The following is a 9,814-nucleotide window of genomic DNA, read 5'->3' as shown; positions in this document are numbered from 1 at the left end:
TTTGGGACGTCCTGTCTAGGAAGCCCAGTAGAATATACAAGAGGTAGGGAATATTTTTTAGCACAGTTACATATAAAAAAGAGATTATTAATCATAGTCCAGATCCAGAATGTTTATAAATTTCTTTAACAGTCTCTGAGATAGACTGTCAGCCATGAGGTGATATCATGAGTTAAGAATTGAAGGAAAATACCAGCAGAAGGAAGAAAGGATTCAAAGGAATCAGTGAGAACATACATGAACTCTGTGTTGATTAGGAGGAAGATTCAACCCTCTGGTAATTGAGTGTGGGCAAAAGAGGTCTCAGGTTTGTCTATATTTTTATTTCTAAGGAGCAGCCTCTTTCAATGGACTTGGGGAATCACAGCATCATCCTGGTGTTCCTCCTCTTTGGACTGTCTGCTGACCCCCGTGTCCAGACTCTGCTCTTTGTGCTGTTCCTGGGAATTTACATCATGACCCTGATGGGGAGCCTCATGATGCTGATGGTTGTCAGGGCAGATTCTCACCTCCACACCCACATGTACTTCTTCCTGAGTCACCTCTCCTTCCTGGATTTTTGCTTTTCTTCTGTCACAGTGCCAAAGCTGCTGGAGAATCTCCTGTCTCAGAGGAAAACCATCTCTGTTGGAGGCTGCCTGGCTCAAGTCTTCTTTGTGTTTGTGTCTGCAGGCACAGAAGTCTGCCTGCTCTCCGTGATAGCCTATGACCGCTATATTGCCATCCGCCACCCTCTGCTCAATGGACAGATGGTGAGCAACCAGCTCTGTAGGGGGTTGGTGTGGGGATCTTGGGGCCTGGGCTTTCTGGATGCATTCATCAACATCCTTCCAGCTATGAACTTGGACTTCTGTGGAGATGATTCCATCCCCCACTACAGCTGTGAGCTGCGCTGCCCTCACTCTTCCCTCTCTCCTGTTCTGATGTATCCATCAATTTTATAGTCCTGCTCTGCTCTGGTATCCCACATGCAATAGGAACCTGCATCCTAATTGTTTATTCCTACATCTCCATTGTCTGCACCATCCTGAGTATCAGTTCCTCCTCAGGTAGAAGCAAGGCCTCTTCTACCTGCTTTTCCCACCTTATCGTAGTGTTCCTGTTTTATGGCTCAGCCTTTCTTCGTTATCTAATGCCAGTTTCTGTCTCACCACTGGAGTTGATCTTCTCTGTACAATACAGTGTGTTTACTCCTTTAATGAATCCCCTCATCTATAGCCTGAAAAACCATGAGGTGAAAACAGCTGCGAGAAGGACCCTGAGAAAATATCTCCAATATATCAGATAGCCAACCTGAGGAGGATGAAGTACAATTAGTTTATTATAGCAATGTATCTCATGAATGGCAATAAGATTATTTCTTGATTTCCATTGATATTCGATGCAAAAAGATGTCTTAGAAAGTGACAGAGTTTTTGGGGGGTGAGGCGAAGAAGGATACTCTAGATTTATTCTGGCTTAGAGGCAGGCAAATGGTCAACTAATCATGTTAACCCAGTCCTTTTTGATGGAAAGACTTTTGGTTGCATTGATGGGTCTTCAAACTATCTTCTTTTCTTTGCTATGCATGTCAATGAACAATATAGTCAAGTGCCCATCTCATCAAGTAGGGAACATAGAGCTAGCCTGAGGATCTTGAGACTGAGATAAGTGAGAGAGTTGGGAAAGAAGGAGTGCAGTAATTGGTAAATTAGATATTTCAATTTTGAGAGTCCTGGGCCTAGAACAGGGGGAGCACCCAGGGGAGGTAAGACAACCCTGAGAAAGGAAGATACATATGGATGTCCACCAAAAGGGAATTTCTAAAATCTCTTAGAAAGTAAATTTAAAGAAAGATAAAGCTATGATTTCATAAAGTGAACAATTTAGCACAAAGATATTGGAATACAACAGGACAAGATAGAAAGGGCAAGATCAGTAAAAAAAATCAAACAAGTTGGAGATTGGAACCAGGAATTTGGAATTCAGGCCAACTGAGCAATGAAGAATATCTTGTCTTAACTCAACGCTGTGCTGGTCCAGATACTAGACAAATGACTACTTAAGGCCACAGTGAAGGATGGAATTCTCCCCAGAATTCCACTATAGATAGAACTCTGGGACTTGAGGAGGAATGGGATATGGTGGTGGGGAGGGGGTGTCAAAATTATGAGGACACAAGCTGAGTTCCCAACTAAGTGTCTAACAAACCAGATTGGTGGTCTCCTTCCCATTCTTTGCCTCTCCCACTTCTTTACTTTTAGCTTGTTGGTTTTTTGTTTGTTTTTGTTTTTGTTTTGGGAATGACACAACAAACATTTATTCTCTTACACTTCTGGAAGATAGAAGTCTGAAATCAAGTGTTTTGTTTGCTTGTTTTACCTTAATTTTAAAATTTTTATTGTGGTAACATACATATAACACAAAATATCTCATTTTAACCATTTTAAGTGTACAATTCTGTGATATTAATTGCATTCACTATATGTGCAACCATCACCATCCTCCTTTACCCAGACTTTTTCAACAGAAACTGTCCTCATTGATCAAAAACTCCCTTTTCCCCTCACCCATCCCATAGCAGCATCTAATCTACTTTCTTTTTTCCCTTTAAATTTTATTCTTCCATGTATACATAACCTAAAATTTCTCCTTTCAACCACTTTCATATATATAATTCCCAGAGCTGTTAATTACATCCATATTGCTGTGCTTCTGTTACCACCATCCATTACCAGAACTTTGCAATCAACTTCAATAGATATTCTGTACAATTTAGGCAATAATTCCCCATTCCTGACTCCTAAACCCAGTCCCTGGTAAGTTATATTCTAGATTCTGTGTCTATGCCCCTCCCACTTCTTGAAGCCCCTTTTCACACTCCAGCACATGTAATCTCGATGCCTTCTGCAGGACTCCCATTCCACCAACTACCTGAATTTTCACAACTTGATCATTCACCTAAGATAAAAGAAGAGGTAATTTTTTAAAATGTCATCTTTTCCATAATGCTCAGTTCCTTTAGAGTCATATTCATTTGGAGTCTTCTGTGATAAATTTTTCTAAATTTCTTAGAATGGAAATAATTACTCCAACCAGTATATTGTCCACTTCAGGGTGTATTTTCCCATCTCAGAGAATGATAAATATTTTTAGTATATAGGTGTGATGGTTAGGTTCATGTGTCAACTTGGCCAGGTGTCCGGGTGTCTGGTCAAGCAAGCACTGGCCTAACTGTTACTGCAAGGACATTTGCGGCTGGTTTATTAAATCATCAGTCAACTGACTGCAGCTGCTACTGATTACATCAACGAAGGGTGTGTCTTCCACAATGAGAGATTTCAATGAGCTGGATTTAATCCAATCAGTTGAAGACTTTTAAGAGAGAAAGTTAAAGGACCTTCACTTCTTCCTTGGCTGACCAGCGAAGTATTTCCTGAGGAGTTCATTGAAGTTGCCAGTTTGTTTCCTGAGGAGTGCATCGAACACCTTCATTGGGGTTGCCAGCTCACTGCCTGAAAAGTTTATTGAGCATCTTCTTTGGAGTTGCCAGTTTGCTGCCTGCTCTATGGAATTTGGACTCACGCATACCCACAGTTGTGTGAGACACTTTTATCAAATCTTATATTTATAGATATCTTTTGTGGATTCTGTTTCCCTAGGGAACGCTAACTAATACAATAGGTAAAATAAATAATGTCTTCTTGGATTTCACATTTCAACATCATATTTTGTGCTTTATATGTTTTTAATAAAATTAGATTTTTATGCACATTGCTTTACAATTATTCTCATATTTGCTATTCTAATATGTAATTTTCTTATTCAAATTGAAACCCACTGGTCAACTGGAGGTACACGGCTTTATACTGAGATTTTACCATATTGAAAGCAGAGTGTAAAAACACAATGGACACACCAAAACAATTTAAAATCTTAATTGCCTTATTTTTCAATGTAATTTAATCATAACATAAAGGAACTTGTAATACTTATTAAAATACATATCTTGAACCAAATATTAAGTAAACTTTCAAATTAAAAATACACACTAACAGATTAAACATGAAAAAACAAAATATGATATTTTTGTGGGAAAATGATAAACTTTATTGGCTTTAGGTACATGACCTTACTGGTCTTTTAAAGTTTTTTTTCTACACCTAAAGTTTTTAATGCAATTGGTTTGTTTTGCAGTCTCATCTCACTAGAGTGTAAAGAGTTTTGGAACTAAACTCTGTTGAACATCCCTATTGCATTCCTTTATGATAAATTTGACCTCTGCTTCTCTTCTACATAGTTTCCAAGCTGGTAGATAAACTCTTGTCTCAGAGGACATCAATCTCTGAGGAAGACTCCCAAGCTCAAATCTTTGTGTTTAATTTTGGAGGAACAAACATCTACCTGCTCTCAGCAGTGACTGTGATGCTACCAGGGGTCACCCTGGGCTCTAGGACAAAGTAATGAATCATCAACTGCAAAAATTATCCTCTCTGAAATCACCATATGTTTGTACAGGGCTCATGCAACTGAGGGTTCAAAACACACACATTCACCTCTCTCTGACAGTGGATTTGGACTTATGTGAGGCCAAAATTATCTTCCATTATTTCTGTGAGCTGCCATTCTCTTCCTTTTGTCATGCTTTGATGTCATCACCACCCTCCTTGTCTTGGTCTCCTCAACACTCCTGCATATTTTGTTACATTCTCCCTGATCATCTTCTACACATGCATGTCATCTCCACATCCCGAACATCAGCTCCACCACAGGCAGAAGCAAGGCTTCTCTACCTGCTCCTCCCACCTCACTGAAGGGAGCTTCTTCTATGGCTCAGCTGTTTTCTCTCATCTTGAATCATTTCTGGAGTCTGCTGTACAGACTGCACTATTCTCTGCATTATTTCTTTTTTTGTTGGGGTTCCCCCATGGGCACATCCCTTCATTGTTCAAAATGTTCTGGATGTGAAATATTATAGAGCATGACCTCTGCCATCAAGTAATTACAATGTCATTAGGGAGAAAAAAAGGAATCTACCTTACACATCCTAATACTAACTACCAAACAAAAGAGCAGTTTAAGTGATAGCATACAGGGGAAAGGCTTACTTGTTATTAGCTGATGGATTATATCAGTTTGTGAAGAAAAACAGTAATTAATAAGAAATTGTTAAGAAGGGAGGTAGAGGGTCAGGATTCAAAGGACACAAACTTTGTAAGCAGAGAGATTAGAGTTGGAATCATGATGTTTATACATTTGGGAAGATATCCAAATACACTTGTTTCCCCATTTGAACAATCTCAATAGAATGATTTCCACCAAATTTTATTCTGAAGATTAAAAACAAAAGTGATTAGGAGTGCCTAGCACTTATCAGGCACTCAGTAAACAATAGCTGTTATATTATAACACATATTGTGATTTCAGAAAAGATAATTTTCTATGAGGATATGCAAAAAGTGTTATAAATAAACTGAGTGTCAAAATATTAAAAAGTTTTGGATAGAAAGATAGGGCATTCCAAACAGAGCAGAAGCTTGAAAAAAGGTAGAGAAAAAGGGCTGTCCATGGATGCTGAGGCAAGTACGATAGTCTGGCCTCAGCATTGAGGCTCTCTAGGACGTAATGTGTGGACAAACCTATAGGACCACAGGTGTCAGATGACAGAGCACATTCACTGCCAAGCCTTGTTGGAAGACACTGTTTGGTAGGAACTTCTCTAGTTTAAGTGTCCTAAGTAGTTGAGATATATCTGACTCTTCAGACTGGCAATTTAGACAGTTACATTATCTCTGGTGCTCATATTTCTTCTGCAAAATGGATTTAGCATGCTTCTCCATTATTTCTTCTATCCCATCATCCAACATAGAACAGAAAGAAACATAGACATGTGTGCACACATGCCTTGGCTACACCTTTCAATTTTGTCCTAGAGTGGAAATTGACAATGCATGTGAAAATGCCATGTTAGAAGCTAAATGAAAGCAAAAATATCTTTAGCAGTATATTCCTTAGGAAGCATTTGAATGGGAGTAAAAGACCAAGAAAGAGAAAAGACCTGTTTTGGAACATCCACTCTAGGAATTCCACTAGGATCTACAAGGGTTAGGGAATATTTCAAAGCAGAGTTTCTGTTAAAAAAAAAAAACCTACATATATATTGATCAAGATCTTTGGAAATTTGTGAATTTCTTAAGTAGTCTCTGAGAAAGAATGTCAGTTATTAGTTAATTATTTGTGGGATTAATCCAGGGTTAAGGATTGAAACAGTTCATCCCCTCACAATGAAATATATATAAAAGAACCAATCAAGGCAGATATGAAATATAAAATAGTTGGAATGAAGACTCCCATCATCTGATAATTGAGTCTGTTCAAGAGATTTCAGATTTGCTCCTATTTTTATTTCTAAAGGATTTTTTTTTTTTAATGGCTTGAAGAACCATAGCACCATCAATGAATTCATCCTCCTTGGTCTGTCTGCTGCCCCACACATCCAAGCTTTCTTCTTTGGGCTGTTCTTGGAAATTTACCTGCTGACCATGACAGGGAACCTGATGATGCTGTTGGTGATCAGGGCAGATTGTCACTTTCACATCCCCATGTAATTCTTCCTGAGTCACCTCTCTTTCCTGTACCTGTGCTTCCTTTCTGTCACAGTGCCAAAGCTGCTGGAGAATCTGTTGTCTCAGAAGAAAACCGTCTCTGTGAAGGGCTGTCTGGCTCAAATATTCTCTTTGTTTGAGAGTGCAGACACTGAAGTCTGTCTGCTCGCAGTGATGGCCTATGATCGCTATGTTGCCATCTGCCACCCTCTGCTCTATGGACGGATGATGTGCAACCAGCTCTGCAAGGGGCTGTTGTGGGGGTCCTGGGGCCCGGGCTTTCTGACACACTCCTCAATATCCTTTCAGCTATGAATTTGGACTTCTGTGTAGATGATTCCATCCCTCACTACAGCTGTGAGCTGCCTTCTCTCTTCCCTCTATCCTGCTCTGATGTCTCCACCAATTTACTGTCTTACTCACCTCCAGCCTCCTCCATGGACTTAGAACCTGTTTCCTGATCTTCTACTCTGATGCCCACATTGTTTCCACCATCCTGAGCATCAGTTCCTCCTCAGGTAGAAGTAAGGCCTTCTCCCCTTGCTTCTCCCAGCTCAATACACTCATTCTGTTGTATGTCTCAGTTTTCCTGTGCTATCTCATGCCAACCTCAGGTTCCCCATTGGAGTTGATCTTCTCTGTACAATACAGCATCATTACTCCATTAGTGAATCCCCTCATCTACAGCCTAAAAGACAAAGAATTGAAAGTAGTTGCTCTGGGAGGACTAACTAACTTCCATTCCTCTCTATGCCGCCATCCTGGAACAGCTTTTTAAATGAATGAATAAGGGGAAGATTTTGGAAGCACTGTGAGGAGCTTGATAGAAAAGACCTAGACTATTTTGAAGAGACTGTTGGTAGAAATATGGACTCTAAAGATACTTCTGATGAGGCCTTAAGCAGAAATGATGAATGTGTTGTTTCAAACTGGAAGGAAGGCAATCCTTATTTCAAAGTGGCAGAGAATTTGGCAAAATTGAGTCCTGGTGTTGGATGGAAGGCAGAATTTGATAGCAACAACTGGGGATACTTAGCTGAAGAGTTCTCCAAATTACACGAGAAAGTTGTAGCCTGGCTCCTCTTTGCAGCTCATAGTAAAATGTGAGAGGAAAGAGACAAACTGAGAACTGAATTCCTGGATTCAAAGAAACCAGAAATTGATGATCTGGAAAACTCTGGGCTTCTAGGAAGGGAAACCCCAAAGGCTACAGCCCCATGTGAGGATTTAATGAAAGCTGGAAACAGCCAGCCATTTCACAACAAGCCAGGATTGGAGAAGAGTTATCCAGAAAGGATTTGTGGCAAGTCCTATTGTCTGATGATTTTGACCCCTATAAGCTATATGCTAAGCTAATAAATTTTTTTGCAGGTTCTGTGTAAATGGAACCACTTCCAGTCTGGACTGGAGGGAACAGAGAAGGAACAAATTGAAGGAAAAATTTATTCAAAGACAGAACCATGGAAACTGAGGTCTGGAGTCAAGAAATTTCAGGCAAGGAGAGCACAGCAATGCATGCCTGTGAAAAGAGTGAGTTTTCCCGAGAGGCAGAGAGTGGACTTTTCACTTAAATGCTCAGGAACTGTGCTATCACCTCAGGTATCAGAGAGGGTGGAGCACATTCTCTGGGGATTGGGGAGAGCCTGGATATTACTCCACCGTTCAGAGAGGGGAGAGCCATTGCCTTGGAGAAGTAGAGTCTGGGTGTCACTCCAAATGTTTGAGGAGAGTGGGGCCAAGAAGAAGGTGGTCCCCCCAGTGCATGGATATGTTGCAGCACTCACCCCAGCGTTTGGAGAGAAAAGAGTTGCCACAGAGGCCCTTGGAAAGGGTTGAACTCCTGTTTTCTCATGCCCCAAGGATAAAATGTCATTCTATAAATGACTCTCAGACTTTGAAATCTAATGAAGTTTGCCCTATGGGTTTTAGGAATTGTTGTGGAACTTTGAACCCTGTTTTCCTTTCAATTTCTCTATATGGCAATGGGAATATTTATCCTATGACAGTCCCTCTTTTGAATATTGGTGGCAGATAACTTGTTCTTAATTTCACAGGTCAGCATCTAGAGGGGAATTTTGCCTTAGGACAGACCACACATGTAACTGATGTGCTAAGATCTTGTACTTGCCTATTGTTACTGTAATGATTTAAGTTTTTATGATATTGTGATGGGATGAGTGTATTTTACATATGGAAATATCATGTCCTTTGGGGTCCAGGGGGTGGAATGTGCCAGTTTGGATATATTATGTCCCACAAAAAGCCATATTTTTTAATGCAATCTTGTGCGATATTTGGATTAGACTGTTTCCATGGAGATGTGACTCACCCAACTGTAGGTGATAATTTTGAGAAGATTATTTCCTTGGAGGGGTGGCCCCATCCTCCACTAGCATGGGTCTTGATTAGTTTACTGGAGTCCTTTAAAAAGAGACACCACAGGCCCAGAGTGCTGCTGATGCTTGCTGATGCTTAGACATTTTGGAGACACCATTTTGAAATGCAACATGGGAGCAAGCAGCTTTCAACCAGTGCCTTCCCAGCTGACAGAGGTGTTCCAGATGCCAACAGCCTTTCTTCAGTGAAGTTACCATCTTGTTGATGCCTTAGTTTGGACACTTTTATGGCTGTAGAACTGTAAATTTGTAGCTAAATAAATACCATTTATAAAAGCCAATCCATTTCTGGTGTTTCGCATAAAAGCAGCATTAGCAAACTGGAACACCTGGTAACTTATTTATTCCCCAAAACCATTATATCTGGCTGCCTTTAGTATTCTTATTTTACACTTATGGAAACTGAGGTTTAACTAATCTTACTAAATTTGGCCTCAGTCACAGAGTTAGCATGTGCTAGAGCTGGAATTCAAACACAGGCAGATCTACATCCCATATTTTAAAACACAACACAAGGTTGAAAGAACATGGAAATATTTTATAACTGATACTGCTCACTAATGTCAGACTATTTTGATCATAACCATATGTTTATTCTCTCCCAGATATTACCATCTTTGCCTAATGTTCAAATGATGAATGCCATGTATGACAGGGTATACTAGGATTTTACAAGTAGTTCATTTGCTAATAGAGACTTCATTTGACACTCAAGAAAGTTTTGCTCTCTTTGCATCATGTTTATCATAAGGAAATGATGTTAATGTGGCTATTTGCCATGCAAACCTGTGATAACTTTTGTGGTCATTTGGAAGTACTTTCCCATTGTCCTCT

At 39.9% G+C, this 9,814-nt stretch overlaps 2 pseudogenes; both read left to right on the top strand.

Annotated features, from left to right (window-relative positions):
* The first annotated feature begins 347 nt into the window (after positions 1-347).
* On the top strand, positions 348-1,288 carry LOC119542813 (annotated as a pseudogene).
* A 3,672-nt stretch (positions 1,289-4,960) lies between these two features.
* On the top strand, positions 4,961-9,605 carry LOC119542812 (annotated as a pseudogene).
* Positions 9,606-9,814: the final 209 nt, after the last annotated feature.

The sequence above is a fragment of the Choloepus didactylus genome, chromosome 8, assembly GCF_015220235.1.
Source record: "Choloepus didactylus isolate mChoDid1 chromosome 8, mChoDid1.pri, whole genome shotgun sequence".
Classification (NCBI taxonomy): Eukaryota; Metazoa; Chordata; class Mammalia; order Pilosa; family Megalonychidae; genus Choloepus; species Choloepus didactylus.
This window is presented reverse-complemented; position numbering and strand designations above follow the sequence as displayed.